Below are 18,602 nucleotides of genomic sequence, written 5' to 3'. Positions count from 1 at the left end.
GCCCTTCTCTAAGAACTCAAGTGCTGTATGTTCCTTGTTAAGCTTCCTAATTCTTATCTAGTATTAGGAAAGGGGTGAGTGGGGGGGGTGACAAAAACCAGGGGCAGATGCAGTGGGAGATGAGTGCAGGCCCAGGGTTCCGTAAGGCCTAAAGGTGGGACCAGCATCTTTTTATCTCAGGTAGAATTCTGACTGCCAACTGAGTTTCCTGCCTTGAAGAGTTAATGGCCTCTAATGGCGGTTTGATTTGGAAGTGATTATGCATCTAAACTACCTGATTAAAAAATACGTTTCCAAATGTGGCTGATTACCTATTTACATATTGCTAGGGTTTAGGTGAAATTGTGAAGTTTAGTTGGGTGGTAACATTCTGAGAAACTTTGCTACGTGCAGAAGTGAATTCTGTTTTTATCTTCCTGATTAGATGTGACACCGGTTAATGTTTAAATTGATAGTCATATTTCCACCGAGTTAAAAGGGAACCAGTCCTGCATATATTCTTTCAATCAAGATAAAAGCGATGACAGCAATTTCTGCATCTGGCGGAAGGTGGTTGGCTGGGGCTGCAGAGTGGGCGGGCGTTGGTAAAATCCCCAAGATCAAGGTGAAGTACACAGCATTTGTTCTGCACAGATCTATGTTTGATAGTGAGCTCTACAAGTGACTTTTGGATCCCCTCAGAGACTGCCCTGTGGTATTTTAGAGCCTATGGCCAATCGCGTAAGGGTGGGATGGTCCTAAAGAGGATCAAGACACTTAAAATGGCAAATAAATTGAATAACAATTCAAGAATAGAGTAACCTTACGTATACAAAGAAGGGTTGCTAGGTAACAAGTGAGGGGGTGTCATGGCTTCAGATCAGAGAGGGCTGGTTAGAAAATAAAATGACATTCTCTCTTCTAATTAGTCTTTCCCAATCACATGCATCAAGACAATCTTGTGGTTTGGGGCTATAGCCTAGTTTGGAAATCCCAATGCTTTATTCTCTTTCTTTAATAGAGCCATTTCCCTTTCTGTGCTTTAGTCTTGGTTCCCTGGCTGCTGTCTCATCCTGGCAGGCTGCAGCAAAGCCAGTTAGCTACGAGGCAGAGAGATTTGGTGGTGTCAACTCACTGGACCTGGTTCTCTAAGCAAATGTTTCCAATTTGGGGGAAAGACAAAGAAGGCACATTTGTGTATATGGGTAGAGAAACAGAGCTTGCCATGTAGTTAAAGGTTTAACAAAGAACTCAGTGGATAAATTCTCTAAGTTAATTCGAGTGTTTTAGCTACATATAATTTTAAGAAGAGAGAAGAAAATAATTCAATATGCAAATGTTAGTAAAAAACAAACACTTCTGTGTTATATTAAAGGAATTCCTAAAGCAACAAATTTTGGAATAACCAGAGGAATTTTTCCAGACCATACGTACTCCAGAATCTTAAGTGGGGATGGACATAAAGAGTTTGAAAAAAAAAGAAATCTTTGGGGGCGATTTTGCCACTATTTACTCCATCTACCCCCAATCCATTTGAGAACATCTGCCCTAAATCTTTGCTGTATCTCTGTCTCCTATAATGATGTGGAATGTTTTGTCTTGAAGTTCTGAAATGCCTTGCATTTTAAAAGAAAGGATCAACTATGTACAATAGTTGAATAGAAAAATATTAGTTCATTTTATAAGATTCATTATAAAAGAAAAATATTAGTTCATTTTATAAGATTCATTATAAAAACAACGAAAAATATGGAGAAATTGCTTCATAATAAGGCTTAAGACAATAAGGACATTTGATTCTGTTTAAATTAACTAGAAAAAGTGAATTAACTAGGATAAGAATATCTTTTGATCTTTGATAAGTTGAATGTTTACCATTTAAAGTTGAAAAGAAACAAAACTATACCACCTTCCAATTATCTTATTACTGTATGAGCAACCTAGTCAGTATATTTGTCTTACAATTTTGCAACCAGAAAGACTTTGTTTTTACTAGTACACATTTATGAACTAAAAATGTCTAATACATGCACAGAAAATAGGGCTCAGAAATATTAAAAAAAATGCTTCTCTATGGGACAAAACTGAGCAATAGTAAACAATGCTTGACATGGTTGAAGGCTAAACTGTTTCTTTTCCCTGATTTATGGGCCTAAGCTTATTTTTTATTATTAAAACTAAATTAAATTATCATATATATGTTTATTCCATATAGCTAACATTTCTATGTATGTCTGTTTGCTAAAGCTATTTTGGGTCTGGTTGTTATTATGATGGAGTGAAGAAGAATCTTACGGGGACAGTTGCTTTTTAGAACAAATGATTTATAGACATAAAAACAGCATAGAAAAAGAGAAAAGGAAAAAGGAGTCCTTTGACTCTTTATTACAAATAAAAAGTGATTTGCTAAAAAGCAAATGAATTTCATTTTATTTTCTACTGGAATCAATGTTTATTTTATACTAGAAATAATGTATGACAACAATAGGCTGTCCTAACCGTTAAGCTTGTCCTAAGTAAGATATTACATGCTCACCTGCATGGTTTGACAGGAAGAAAGAATGAAGAAATTAACACAGTGCTCCCTTCTCTGTTCAGTTCTGTCCTGGTCCATTTCCTTTGCTTTTCACAGGAGTGTTTCAGGATAACTGAGGTTCTCTGCTATCAATTCATCTGGATTTAAAAATGAAAACGTTTTTGTTCTTGGTTTTCTTTGATTGACTAGAACTTCAAGTTTCAGGGAGGATTTTTGCCAGATTAAGAAATGATAAGTATTAAACCTGTCCTAGAATGTTTCCAGAGCATAAGGATGGAGAGGAGGTTGAATTTGTTCAGGAAAGGTTGGTAGCATTTGTTTATCCCTATGTGTGCCAATATTTAATTCCTTCCTCCTTCTAAAAATGCTCGCCTAAAAAATATTTTCAGATCAATCTAGTTATTTCTATAGATTCAACTTCACAGCATTATTAGTTTATAAACCTACTTCGAAGTGGGCGAATTTTATTTGGTATTAAAAATCATTAAGAGCTTAGTTGCAGGGTATTGGAGATGATAAAATAATCGTGACAACAATAATTTTATTTTGCTAATGTCTATTTCTGGCAAGTTTTCAGCTGTTACATAATCATAAAAATTGTTCATTAATAGTAATCTCTGAAAAACATCCATATGAAGGCAAAAGTATTTCTCTGCTTTTTCCGATCAACATTTTCTCTCTGAACCAGGATGCTATAAATATACAGAAAATTCTATATAGATGAAACTGTAACTGATGAACTCCACACCAGAAGACAATCATAAAAACTCTTTGTGAATAGAACCTTCTTCAAAAAAACTATTTAAGTGTTGGAAATTTCATGTTTTGCAAAACTGCACTCTGTGCAGCAGTATCTGACAGCTTCAAGCTAATCACAATCAGTAATAATAGCAACATGTCAGTTGGGGTAGGCTCAGGTTGTGCTGGAATAATAACTGCCAAGTCTTAGTGGCTCTAAACAACACAGTTTTATTGCTTGCTCACAATACATGTCCTCTGTGGTCAGTGGGGGGTTCTGCTTTGGGTTTTCTGAATCCAAAGCCAAACTAATGGAATCTCCAGTGTCTGAGATTTGCTTCCCACATTGGCATGAGGAAGGAAGCCTGCAAAAAATTGACTGTCTTTTTGATGCACATTGCTTCAAAACAATACACCTTATTTTTCCTTACATTCCATTGGCAAAACAAATCGCGTGACTCTGCCCAATGTCAAGAAGTGGGGAAATGCAATCTCACCCCAGGCCTAATAGAAAATATTGCACATTGGTGAACACACTCAATATGACTATTAAACAAACAACAAGGGGAAAACCGAATCACCATTTACTAATTCCCTCACTGGAGGAACACAATAGGATAGAGAGCAGAGGATATATAGTAGATAGAAAAATCGACAACTCTAAAAGTAAAAAGAAAATTTAATGGATAAACATATAAGGAAGTTCCTTCTCATCTTTCTTCTTTAGGCAGCAAAATGATCTGCTCTTCTCCCCACCCCCTGTCTCTTTGCCTCCGTCTCTCACGAACCTGCATGGCCCTCAGCCGTGGGGAGGTTCAGTGCTCTTGGGGCTTTTCTCTGAGATGTTGTAGCCTCAGGCATGTAGTCTCGTCCGTCTGCGGCAGTCTGCTCTAGTGCTAAACAGGTATTCTTTAGATACACATCACTGGTCACGCACAGCAGGAGAAAACTGTTTCACAAACCCAGCAGCAACTTCAGCAAGAACATCCAAGTGTGCATTTTAGAGTTATTTAGGAGTAATTCCATCCTTCCACAGAAAGGAAAGCCAGTTCTATCATGATCAAGGCGCTCTAGAAAACACAGGCATCTCTATGCAAGCAACTAAGATCTTACTACCTGTTATCAGTGTTTAGAATCCTCTTTCCGTGTGAACCATTTCACTTTATTGGGGAAAATCAGAAAAAAGATTAGCAGAGGAATAAGTGACATCCTGGCAGTTGCTCAGTGACTCTGCCCATGTGTGGGTTCTCACCTCCTTTCCTGTTTCCTCCTGTCTCCCGAGCCATACCAACCGTGGTGCCTTGGTGATAGGTTTTAGAGGAGAAGACTGAAAGGAAGAAGAGAGATGGCAGATTTGGTTCTTAGTTTTACAAGTGAGGGCCCTCCGTCTCAGAAAGATTGTGTCTTGTCCACTTTGAATAAGGGCACTAAGCCTTGAACTCAATGTTATGGCAGTAAATTCAATGTTCTTTCAATATTCTGATACAACAGAATCCTAGGGACCTTGGTGTTCAGGTTATCTTAAGAAATTAATGCAAAAATATGTGTCAGGGAATCAAATGTTTCATAACCTTCCTAAACCAACTCAATTTATTTTGTGATAATACCAGGTCAATTTGGGTATTTCCAAGGAAAGACAGGTTCCTTTGTGCCTCTTCATCTTCTGGAAAATTTCATAATGTGCAAGTTGTCCTTAAACTTCTAGCCAAAATGATCTCAATGTTGGGAAAACTCAATGCTGGAAGGTCTTAATGTATACTTTAAGGCAGAGGTCCTCAAACATTTTTTTTTTTTTTTTTTTTTGTAGAGACAGAGTCTCACTTTATGGCCCTCGGTAGAGTGCCGTGGCCTCACCCAGCTCACAGCAACCTCCAACTCCTGGGCCTAAGCGATTCTCTTGCCTCAGCCTCCCGAGTGGCTGGGACTACAGGCACCCGCCACAACGCCCGGCTATTTTTTGGTTGCAGTTTGGCCGGGGCCGGGTTTGAACCCGCCACCCTCGGTATATGGGGCCGGCGCCTTACCAACTGAGCCACAGGCGCCACCCAGGTCCTCAAACATTTTAAATAGGGGACCAGTCACTGTCCCTCAGACCATTGGAGGGCCAGACTATAGTTTAAAGAAAAAAAAACCATGAACAAATTCCTATGTGCACTGCACATATCTTATTTTGAAGTAAAAAAACAAAATGGGAAAAAATATAATCACACCGCCTCATGTGACCTGCAGGCTGTAGTTAGGCATACCAGAAGAGAGAAATGGTAGCATCCAATGTACTTATGCTTCCAAATTGGGAAAAAGCCATCTTGCATGTTTATTCTTGTTAAAAAGTCTTGTTCTTCAACATTTTTACCGAAACTAGATTATTTTCTGAAACCATTAATGAAAAGAAAAGAAGAGACAATTAAATAGTGAGTTTGAAACACAGAAATTAATTATTGGCATTCTTTGAAAATAGTCTCAAATTCGATGTCACCTGGCTATAACCTACCAACAATCCACATAAATGTTGATTTTTCTTTAATGATGAGAGCCAAACTCTACAAGTAGATCTTCTCTTTCATCTCTTAATAATTTATTTTTTGGGGAATCTTTTTCTATTCTGTGGGGAAATAAAGCCACCTCAGTGACAGTGTTTTCCTTTTCTGTAAAATGTGGACAGGTTAAATGCTGTGGCAGTGTATGCCATTGCTGTGGAAACCTCACCCTCTTATACCAAAATGGGAATTTCAAAGTATTCAATAGATGAATTTCAGACCAATCAAAGCATCAATTCATCTGCAAGGGCCTTTTGTAAATTGATATTTCCTAAAATAAGTAAGCCATGGCCTGGAGCTAAGTACTGGGTTACCCAGAGTCAATATTCTGTTAATGTTGTGTTGAGTTAGTGTTGTGTTAATGGGTGTTTGTCATAACTGCTTTTGGCTCATAACATGTTTTCTGTAGGCAGTGTATATATAGACTTGTTGATGATGATACATGAGCAAGTGATGTAATCCCTGCCAAGGAGTGCAGAGGGCAGAATAAAGCCATTCCCCTTTGGTATGCCTGATGGCTCAGCAACCAGACCTCCCTAGAGAAAAATCCTGTGCACAGTCGCAGGGCATCCCAGTTTCCTTGGAGGCCCATGAATATGACAACTGTTGTTTTCCTGACAGGCACAGAGGCAATCGCTCTCTTGACACCAGTCGGTAATGGTGTTAAAATGGATACTCTACAGTGCTTTGAGCCTGGAAGCTGCACTGGTCAGCTGCTTGAGGTACTTAGGATCTGGAAGGCAACTTTCTGAAGGCATCCAACGAGAGAATGGAACATTCATGAGAGGGAACGGCTCTCAGGGATGACAGAGGAGTTGGCTGAAAGGAGGCCTGGGTTCCTGAGGGAATTGCTGCTGTTGTGTAAAAACAGACACTGTAGCTTATGTCTAACTGAGTCTAGTTGAGATATAAGTGGTCAGCTGATTTTAACATCAGCACCAGACTCTAGCACACTGACAAGAGTGGGAAAAGTTGGGGCTAATATCTAGGTTGCATTCTGGGGAAACATTTCCCTGACTCATTCTTTCCCTCAGCCTCTGCTAATTTGGCACCTGTGCTTTCTAAGTTATGCATTTCTTCAGTATTTGGTTTTTAAATATGTGCCAAGATTCTGGATTCTGTAAAGTGCCTGAAGGGGCATTGAATATTCTTTTGACTATGGTATTATTCTTTCCTGACAATCCTGATAAGATTATCTTGAATACAGGCAAAACAAAAGAAAATAAATTTTTTCTGTATAGTCTGTAATTTCAAATGCTAGGGTGGTCTGTACATGGCTCAATAATCATTTTTCACTGCCCTTCAGTGGCTATCCTGAAGTCATTGGGATGGTAAATGTGGAGAGGATTTTTGCAGAGCCCCTTCCCTTGGAGTAAAGGAGAGAGTCTTCTGTTACAGTGAAATGCAGCAGAGGAAGCGGGTAAAGGCCTTCTCTGCTCAGGTAGTCACCGTGAGGCCTCCACAGAAAGTCTGTTAATGATGCTCTCTCCAAACATGGAGCACCTTTGCTGTTCAAATCCCAGGCTCCCCTGTGACAACTGTAATAAATCCAGTTCCATTTTATGACATGAATAAATTCCCAGAAGAGATTCTAATTTCCTTGTACCCCAAATCTGATAGGTATCACATCTCCAGGGAGAAAGTTCTGGTGATCAACTAATTGTGTCACCTCAGCCCGGTGGAGTTAAAGTTGATCTGGATCACACATTGATTCAAACAAACCCACCCTCTAGAAAAGACTACAGCTGTCTTTTCTAGAGGAAACACTTTCATGGAGGGATTTGGGGCCTCAAAAACAAGGAGGCCTGGGAACTATGAAAAGCATGTGCACCCTTAATTAACATTTATGACAGGTGCTGGGCTCTCAATCGCCACAGGTGTTCCATTTCACCCTCACAACAGCCCCTGGGAGCTAGGTGCTACTGTTCTTAGTCTTCCAAACTAAGATCCAAAGCTCTGCAAGTGGCTTGTTTCAGGTTATTCACGTTTGTGGCCGAACCAGGTTTTGAACCCTTGTCCATTTTGACATTGCTCTGCATGGGCCCTCTCCCCATTATTTTTAACAACGCAACAAAACAGAGGTTGGTGCGATTTGATTCCCTGTGGCCTAGAGAAAGCAATTAGCCCTTTGTTTCCTCATCCCAGTTGGCAGGCCTGTCTTCCTCCTCCCCTGTACCCAGATGGGAATCTCCTTGTAGAGGGGACTAGAGCTCATTTATTTTGTCTCCCTAACACCTAGCTCAGAGCCTGGCATTAAAATATACTCAGTAAGTAAATATTTGAGGAAACAAATGGATGTTAAACATCTGAGAAGAATGCTTGTTACTTAGTAGGAGGAAAGGGGAAGAGAGAAAGGGCTGAAAATCATTCCCACATTTCCTGTGGAAATGGGAATGACCAATTAAATTGGCCTGGGTGAGCTAGCAGGGGCTGTGGGCAATGACCTGGATCTTGCTGTGGGGAAGGGGTCATTCCCCGTGAGAAAAGAATCACAGGAACAGCAGCTCTGGGACCTTGAGGGAAGGAGAGGCAAAGAGAGACATCAATCGGTATCTCTTGCAGCTGCTGCTGTAAAGGCATTCTCTGTTAGGCTCCAAGGTAAGATTATAGAGGGCAGCCATCTTGTCATTATCAGAAGCAAAGTGAAATTGGAGCTTAATGACATGAGTGTTCAAAGGGCAGCGGGAGAGGGAATAATGTCATTAGAACAGGTAAGAAGGGGGCCTGTGAAAGGGGCATTTTTAAAAGCTGATGGTGTAGTGAGACTAATAGATTTAATGAGCATGGTAAATAGGGTGAGACAAGGCCTATTGTGCAGAGCTCAGCCAACAGTGTCTCACAAAGAATGATGGATTAAGAAGAGAGGGAGAAAGGATGAAACCAGAGACCCAGGGAAACAAAGAGGACAGGAGAAGCGGTGCTCAGGAAGGAGAGCAGCTGAATTTGCAGGGAGAGTTCTTTAGTCAAGCCTGTGAAGAAAGGAATTGACTAGCGAGGGCAAGAATAATTCATGATGGCAATAATCATTGATGAGGTGGGGGTGTCCTCAGGCTATCGCATATCACAGGTTAGATTAGTAGGAGAATAACTCGTCTCTTGGCCCTTCCATTTTATATGTATGTAGTACCTCTGTCAATCATCCTTCTCACCATCATCACTTCCTCTCTTGGTATGTATACACATGCACATGTACGTATGTATGTGTACATATATGTGTCCACATAAACACGTGTATAAATCTCTCTCTCTCCACACACGCACAGACAGAGTTTGGTGAGAAAAAAGTCAAAAAAAGTCCCCAGGGAAGATTTTTATAATGTCTTTCCATAGCATGTTTTTATTCTCACTAACTGTACTGCAGGGAATTTTGTTCCCAGATATAATCCTGCTGCCTGTCAGTAGTGGAAGAGAACAGCTGCTGATGACAGCCATCTAGCCACCCTGATAAATGGAGGCTGTTACTGTCAGTCTCTGCCTTGCCCTGATTTTCACTTAGTGCTCTAAGAAGCTCCTGTACTTCACTCTCCATGGCTGTCCCAACTCAGGCAGGCCTCCCTTCATGAGTGTCAGAGACACAGCTGGTGGCTCCTGGGAAGCGCATCCATCCTCCAGTCAGCCTGGGTCACTTTTCAGGTGTTGCCCGTTCTGTGGCAGCTCAGTGAAAGCCATTTGGGGATGGCAGTTTATGTTTGTGTACAGAGTGAGAGAAGGCACATTTCAGCAGAGGTTGTTTGTCAGGGGAGGTTTTCATTCTGGAGCAATTTTTTCTAGAATTGCAATTGAGTTTTAAGTCCCACCGCAAGATCCTGGGTAGAATGAGCAACCTGATGGGAGCTGCTAGCTGCTCAAGATGAGCGGGGTGTCCCGGTTTCTCAGCCCCTCCACATTAACTGTACCATGGTGGTGTTCCCCCTTCTCCTCCCTTAGTCATGTATAATATCTTTGGTAGGAGTCATAGGATCAAGAATGCAGAACTGCCTCTGTTATCTTGGAGTCCCTAGGCTTAATTAAGACATATATTCCTGGCCTTGGCTGTCAATCATGATACTTTCAGCTTCAGATTTCAATTGAGAATCAATTGCTCAGTACATTGATTAATCTTCTTACAGTGGTTCCCTTTAGGGTCTCAGCTAGCCACTGTAGTTCCAGCATCACATGTAAAGGCAAGAAGATATTTTCTCTCTGGATATTTATTTTTGAGAGTGAAAGATGTTTTTCTAAAGTCTCCAATAGACTTCCTATCACAAGTTCATTTTTAAAGTGGCAAGGGGAAAGGAAATAGCTTAGATCATTAGCTTAGATAAGTCATGATTCACTATCTAGGACTAAGGAGGGTCCTCACTTCCGTGGATTTGCTAAATAATATCTCGGTTCTGTGAGCAAGGAAGAATAAAATGAAGAAAAGAAAGAAGAGCAGAGTGTATGGGTTTAATAATTACTGTTGAGTAGGCAATGCTAATGTCTTTCACAGGAAATTTGGTCTAATAACCTGCAAATTCATATGAGTGGGCTCATATTTCTGGTGAGTGATGTGCATATATTCAGGATTAATATATGCCACTATTTTTGGCTATTTTGGCTATAAGTTTGCGGCCAAAGTTCATTTGGCATCTATTTAAGAATGTGTGTGCGTGTGTGTGTGTGTGTGTGTGTTCTTATAGTCTTTGACTAAACCTGGTCCCGACTAGTTATCTTTTAAGCATTTGACTTTGTTCTCAATTTATGTAGGTAAAAGACATTAAATGGGAATTGTGATTCTCCTATTAATGAAAAACTAGTACTAATATTTTTATTCTTATAGATGAAAATGTAGCTATGTGATTTAAGAAGTAATTATTTTATCAGTGAAGTCTTAGAGATTAAAAGAAAATCATCTATCAAATGGTAATAGCTACTATTTCTTTAATGATTACCTGCTATGGGCCAGAAGCTATGAGAAATATTTCACAAGTATTATCTCACTTAATTTTTCCATCAATTGTGCAAAGTAGACAGTATATTTTTCATATTATTGAGGAAGAAACTAAGGCCTAAGGAAGCTAAACTGCCCAGAAAAAAAGGTATGTATTATGGAAAAATGGGTAAGAGACATTCTGTAGATATTGAACCAAAGCTTGACTCATACTTACTGTGACCTTGGCCAAATTATTAAACTTTCCACCTTGATTTTCTTATCTGTAAAATGCTAATGATAGTATTTAACTCAATAATTATTGACTATTGATGACTGCAACCGAGTGACAGAGCCAGGATTTGAATGTAGGGCTTCAGATTCTCCCTTCTTTCCCGCTAACAGGCTACTACCAGGGCCTTATAATAAAGACAGTGAGCCAAGTGGCCACCTTTTCCAGGAATGTGACCTTTTCCAAGAAACATATTTTGGTTTAAGGGTGAGAAGAAACTTGAAAACATTCTGCACCCAGATACTCCTTTGTTATTTTTGTTGCTTTTCATTGCTTTTGTTATAATAAAATTATTTTGAGAAATTATACAACACAGAGATATGGTTTTTAGAAAATAAAAATGAATCACCTACACTTTACTGAGCAAGAACTAATCTTTGAGCTGTTTGAGGCTCCTGGGGACTGAGTTATCCCAATTCCTAGGCATGGTATTTCAGCTCTGCGATTCATTGCTCTGTTACTGCTAAATCTTTCTTCAGGATCTGACCATGGAAGTAGATATTCCCTTTTTTGTAAATAAATACTATTTTAGGGCAGGATTTGAGTTTTGTTCTTATTTCTTTTTTTTTTTTTTTTATTGTTGGGGATTCATTGAGGGTACAATAAGCCAGGTTACACTGATTGCAATTGTTAAGTAAAGTCCCTCTTGCAATCATGTCTTGCCCCCATAAAGTGTGACACACACCAAGGCCCCACCCCCCTCCCTCCATCCCTCTTTCTGCTTCCCCCCCATATCCTTAATTGTCATTAATTGTCCTCATATCAAAATTGAGTACATAGGATTCATGCTTCTCCATTCTTGTGATGCTTTACTAAGAATAATGTCTTCCACTTCCGGAGTTTTGTTCTTATTTCATGTTGAACATTTCTTCTTGAGAAGCAGTTATTGTAGTTACACACATTGTTATTTTATACTATTGGCTCTCATGAGCAGAATCAGAGATTTGACTAACTCCAGGTCACAAAGGGAATCCTGGGGACAGGAGCTGTCTTATTCATGACTTGGTGTCAGATTCCTGTACCCATTTTCCCCCTTGGGAAGCAAGGGATATCCCTACCACATGGAGAACAAATGCAGATAAGAGAAAGCTTTTATAGAACCATTGTCTGACACTGGTGTGTCTGGTCTGGGAAAGAGTATATCTCCTTCTCTTTCCTGGGGTCCCATGATTCACATATTTCTAACACTTGTTTAACTACTCTGAGTTCCTTAGAGTAGTTGCCACCATCCTGTTGCCACCTCTATTTATACCCTTCTTAGTCTGCCTTTCTTAGGTGTCTGGTTTACTCTGCCTGCTTCCCTAGCCTCCACATCTATACCATCTTATTATAAGACCTTGTTCTACTTCTTTGGGGGTGGTGATGATAAATGACTATGTTCTCCCTCATCACTCACCATCCTTTATCTTAATCTATTCATGTGTTCTTAAAATCCACTCAAGGATCGCATTCTGGTCATATATACCTATCTTTTCAACTGGGATTTAGCCCTTATGGTGAAGTTCAGTTACTCCATTGTGTGTTATGTTTTATTTGCCTTTTCATCCCAATGCCTACCACATAGTAGGTGTTCAAGTCATGATTTAGAATTTATATTCCTACTCTGTGTGCTAGAGTCTTTTTCTTTCTTCTTCCATTCTTATTATAATGAAGGTAGACCAAAAAACTTGCCCAAAGTCATGTTACATAAGAATCAAATATGGAAAAGGATTTAGATCCTGTCAAAGGAAGGAAGGGCCTCATGATTCATTGTAATTTATCACAGTGTCTTTGAATTCCGTAATTATTTGTGGCTTCACAAGCCTTCTTGGTGCTTTGGTTGGGTTAGATGTATAATTATTGAGACTTTTGTGCACAAGTCTTGGTTCTCTGGTCAGATTGTTGACCCCTTGAGGGAGGTCTCCAGGTTAGTCACCAACTCATTTTCTAGCATGTGGCCACATGGTGAGTGCTCATGCTGATGAGGAGAGGAGAGGACATGAGAGGAGGAAGGTGAGTATGGCTTTGTGAGAAATGGGACCCCTGTGTGAGGCCTATTGAACTCCAGCTCCCTCCCTTAGCTTTCTCAGTGGATTCCTCCATGTGGTGGAATGTATATCAAAATTCCTCAAGCTAAAGACCTATTCAGTGACTCATCCCAGCCCAATGCCCAATGACTAATAGTAGGAGTGGGGCTGCTTACTGCCTACAGGAGACCAGTTCACTGCAGAGCTGGCTCCAGTTCTTCAAAGGAAATGCCCCCTCACCAGGTATGGAGAGAAACACCCACTGGTGCAACATTAGCAGGTCTTCCAGGTGGCTGATTTAGTTTCTGATTATCTTATTTAAATGCTGTTTCTCAAAGTGAGGTGATTTGGCATCATGTGAATATAAGCTTGAATTCATTGCCCATTATTTGGATCTGCTGGAACAGAGGAACTCTGTGGTAACTGTCTTGACCATGTCAGCCTTTTTATGTTTAGATTCTATGTTAAATTTTTAAAAATCTCAGAAGAAGAAAAAAGAAGAGAGCCCAACACATTTTTTAAGAAACCACAAACACCTTGTGAAAAGTCAACTTATAAAATCCCAGCTGTTCAAGTAGTAAATTTAGCCACTCTTTATACCTGCAGTAGGTATGGATGTACAGGTATGACTGTGTGCATGCACATGCTTTGGACCTATTTCAGTGGGTACAAAAATCTTCAGGGACAAATAGAGCAGGGTCTGTCTTGTGTAACTTTTTCTTTTTGTGACCATCTCATGGCAATTGGATATTCTGGGAAAGCTATTTCACTTTTTTTCAAGTCTTGGTCTCTCATGTCTAAAATATGAGGATGGGATTACATGCTTCCTAAAACTCTCTCCAGCTCTCCCTTTGTGATTGTTGATAATACAGAAGAATAATAAACAGCTTATTTTCAAAAGATTCTGCCTGGACCCAAAATAAGGAATGATGACTAGTGGTTGTATTTTGCACTGAGAGGAACAGGAGAGAAGTGGATGCTCACTTCGTAATATGAACTGAATGCTTGTGTCCCCCTAAAATTCATATGTAGAAACTTAACTCTAAATGTGATGGTATTAGAACACAATGCCTTTGAGAGAGAGGATCAGGTCATGAGGGCGGAGCCCTTTTGAATGGAATTAGTGCCCTTGTTGAAGAGACCCCAGAGAGCTTTCTTATCCTTTTCACCGTGAGAAGACAAAATGAGAAGACAGATGTCTATGAACTGAAAAGTGGGCTCTCACCAGATGCCAAATTTGTTAGTACTTTGATCTTGGACTTTCTGGCTTTCAGAATTGTGAAAAACAAATGTTTGTTGTTGTTGTCTGTGATACTCTGTTGTAGCAGCCCAAATGGACTAAGACACTTAGGGAAAGAGAATGTTCATCTTTCATTTTTCCTTTGTTCTTACACTGTGCTCCACAAATGTACTTATTTTCCTCCATTTTCCTTTTCTGAATTTCTACCTCCCCCAATTTATTCATCTATTTGCAAGTTTCTTTAGCTATAACCTGCAGAAAGAACTCCTCTCTGTCCAGTCTCAGTTTCCTTGCATGTGAAATAATGGATTTGGCCTAAGTGGAGTCTTAGGTCTCTGGCAATACTAACATTTCTTTAATTCCATGGAGCCCTTCCCTCTATGCATCTGTCAGGATGAAGAGTCAATCCAATCCTTCACCCTCTGTGCATTTGTTCTGCCTACAGGTGCACTATTTTTCCTGGTACACTTTCTCAGATGGCAGCAGAGCAAAGAATGAGGTAACCGCACAGGATTGGCTGCCAAAACTTTATATGGGAAAACTGTTTTCCAGAATTGATATTTCTAGGAATGATAGAAGAAAAAAAAAATAGATGCAGCTTGACTTGGCAAGGTTAATAGCATAGGCAGCAGACTCTTGGGCTCAGCTGCCAGTGTGACCTCAAATAAACCAGTTTTGCCTGCTGGGACACCTGGCAAGACTGCAAGTGGCCCATGGCTGCAGGTCTGGCACAGAGGCAATGGAAATATGGAGAACTGTTGGGACAAGATGCCAGGGAAGCCTCTAACAGTGTCCGAGGTGCTGGCACTAGCCGGTGATGACCAATATTGACAACAGAGACTAGAAAATGTGTGGGGCAGCTCCTCAGAGCACTGAAAGAATCATCAGTTGCTGACTCTTCTCTTTGGCTTCTTTCAAATCTCATTTTAGGTGGCTCTTCCTCCTGCTTTCCCTGGAGACTGGTCACCACTATCTGGGGAGTTGATGATATTTTAGTATCTTACTAATAACTTCCTTTGTTTTCTGTGCTTTCTCCCTCCTAGCTGTGGCATCTTAGTTGCAGTTATGATTAATGGATTTGGTAGAGAACCGGAATGTGAGAGACCTGATCCTTTTTCCTCTCTGTGCTTGATCTTTCCTAATTAAGAGGCATCTAACTGATGAGAACTCATTCAAAGGCCTAAAAACTAGAGAGATTCCAACAGATGTGCAAAAAGCCTCAAGAATGCCCTAATTTGCCCAATTTGGCTCATGTTTTTAAGGATGGGGCAGGAGTGCCAGACCAAAAGCCAGGGCTTCACTCTGCCTCCACACCTGGGCTGATGATGTGTGCCCCAGATCTGCAGGATTTAAGATCCCAAAAGCTCCCACAGCTTTAGGAGCAACAGAAAAGCCTATTCTTCAGGCCTCTGTACAATATTGTTTGGGTGAGTGAACCCAACTGATGAAAGGAGGAATTACTCTAAAGTTTCAATGGTGTTTGATTAATAAGGGTAGAGATTAAAATAAGCCAGTCAGCTTCTTTTCCAGCAGAGTTTCCTTGGGCCTAAAGGTATAGTCCTGTGAAATTGAAGGCCTCTTCATCCCTTCGATTAGAATAAGGCAGACATGCTGTTTGTGGCCATGCAGTACATGCAGATGACCTCTGCGGATGTGAGGAAAGAGGTTGGCTGGGTGAAATAGGATTCACGTGGCTCAAGGAGTAGGGCGCCGGTCCCATATGCCGGAGGTGGCTGGTTCAAACCCAGCCCTGGCCAAAAACCACAAAAAAAAAAAAAAAAAAAAAACTCTTCCAAGTGAGATTGGAACTGGGTTTAAAAGAAGCTGAATTTTAAAAATTGCTTTGAGGTAGATACATTTGGCTCTGAAAAAGGCCTTATCAATTGTGTATCCTTAATGCTCCTTTTACATTTCTGAAAACTAAGGACCAGAGAGGTGAAGTTATTTTTGCATACCCTACAGAGGTAGCTTTGTATGTAGAAAATGTTAATTCTTTTCCTCTTTTTATTATTTAACATTTGAAACCCATTTTCCTTTTCCTTTTCCTTTTATTGACCTCAAGTTACTAATCCTTTTATTTATTTATTTAAATTTTTTTAGAGGTGAATTTCATTAACTTAGTCATTTATTGATTTCTTTGTAATGCTTTTTTCTGTTTTTCCTGTCTCTTTTTTTAAAAGAGGTAAACTCATAAATAGCACCTTAGATGTGATCGCACCAGTGCTTCCCAGAGAAGATAAATGAAAGTTTTGTCTTGCTTAGAGTATCCACGTGACTTGTAGAAACAGCCCTTTGGTGCTCTGCCTTGCCCAGTCCTGCCCCCTTGGCCACCCATCGTAGCCCTTCAGGCAAAAATGTATTTTCAGGCCTTCTACCACTTCCCCTAGGTATATTTGTCTGAACTATTTTTTTTTTTCCATGCCAAATTTCAGTTGACTTCCTCCCCTTGTTTTTAAGATCCTTTTGCCTCCAGCCACTGGAGACAAACACTATTGCATTCACAATAGCAGTACTGATTTAACTGATAATTCAGAAAACAATTTGGAACAATCATCACTCCTCACTCATGACTTCTCTGTTCAACATTTCCTCCTCAGAGGCCATGGATTTGGCTAACGTTTTCTTGTCCAACAGTCTGCCAATATTTGGATCCCAAGCCAGCCTTCAGTGTGTAATTGTCTAAAGGCATTTCTGGGCCTTCACATTGCTCACTTCTCTTCTGCTTTCACTTAAATATTGCCTCTCAGACATTCCCCTGGCCTCTTGTACTGGGCTGATGGTGTGTGCCCCAGGTCTGCAGGATTTAAGATTCAGAAAGCTCCCACCACTTTAGGAGCAACAGAAAAGCCTATTCTTCAGCCCTATGTACAATATCATTTGGGTGGGTGAACCCAAATGATGAAAGGAGGAATTACTCTAAAGTTTCAATGGCTCTTGATTAATACGGGAGAAATTAAAATAAGCCAGTCAGCTTCTTTCTCAGCACAGCTTCCTTGGGCCTAAGACTATAGTCCTGTGAAATCCTCCCTACCTTTTCTACCCACAGCTAGCAATGCAGAGACCTGTGTCTTCGCCTGCCCATGTCAGGATTGTGGGGCCTTGTGGTCCTTTCCCACTCATGACTCTACCCAGCTACCCAGATATGCAGATTACCTAAAATGACATTTGTGGATATATGTGCATTTTTTGTTTACTGTGGTATGAATTAGATCCCTCAGATTGGCAACTTAAAACTACATTTTTCATGACTCTCTGTGTTTCAAACTACAAAAGGAAGTAGAACATAAAATCATCACCAGCTGCCTCCATTTTATTCCATCTAAGTGCATTATGAAGTTTCTAAATCCTCCCAACATGTGAGTGAGTGTGTGTGTGTGTGTGTGTGTGTGTGTTTAATTAGATGACAACAGGCAAAGTCCATCAGTGGCAGTTCTGTTCCAGGGAAGTCAATGTTTTCTATCTCAAATTATCCCTGAAACACAAGACATATCCTTACTAAGTTTCTCTGTTTACCAAGGAGCTCATTTCAATGACTCTGCTTAGGGGTCCTTTGTTTTTTCCATATCCAAAGATTTTATCCTGGGCTGAGTAATCAGGGTATCTTACTCAAGAGGCCCTCCTCAGCCTGCTCAGGGTGTTGTCCAATGAAAATGCTTTCCTAAAATTTATTGTTAAGACAATCTCAGAAACGCATGAGATCTATCTAAAAATTATCACACTTACGTTAAACTTACAGATATTAATATCAAAGAGCAATCACATTCCTCTTCCCAATTACATTATTCTTCAGGCAAACAAAAAATTCCATTTTTCTTTATTGTTTTGAAAAATGACATGATTTCAAAACCCCTTGCTAGCCTGGTTTCTCTTTGCTATACACTGAGTAGTTAGTTTAAATCCTTCCTAAGCATCTCTGTAAGTCATACTTAGTTTTACTTTTCTTTAAAAGGGAAAACCATCAGCAAGAAATCAAATGTCTAAATATTTTCATTTATTGTTGCCTAGAGAATCTTCTAAGATGTGTTTTTAAAAACTCTAAGAAGATAGATACATTAGGCCCAAATATCCATCTGATCTAATTTTGATAGAACCTGAAATTCTTGGTTAAGAAGAAAAGATAGGAAAGAGGATGAGAAATTTTGAGACCATTGACTTCCTATCTGCCTGGCGCTAGTACATTAGCCCTTATCAAAGTTAGAAGAGCTGGTACAACACAGCCATTGTAGGTATTGAATCAATACCTGGCAAACAGCCTGAAGGTCAGATAAAGTACTTAGGCAGGCAGTTTGCCAGGCTAAAGAGATGTCAAGAAAATCAATTAGACTCTAAAGAAAGAGTAGTAAGCTAACTAAAAATCCCATCTTGAAAAGCTCTCTGTAATTC

Source organism: Nycticebus coucang, chromosome 7 (assembly GCF_027406575.1).
Source record: "Nycticebus coucang isolate mNycCou1 chromosome 7, mNycCou1.pri, whole genome shotgun sequence".
Classification (NCBI taxonomy): Eukaryota; Metazoa; Chordata; class Mammalia; order Primates; family Lorisidae; genus Nycticebus; species Nycticebus coucang.
The sequence above is the reverse complement of the archived record's forward strand: the minus strand, read 5'-3'. Positions refer to the sequence as shown.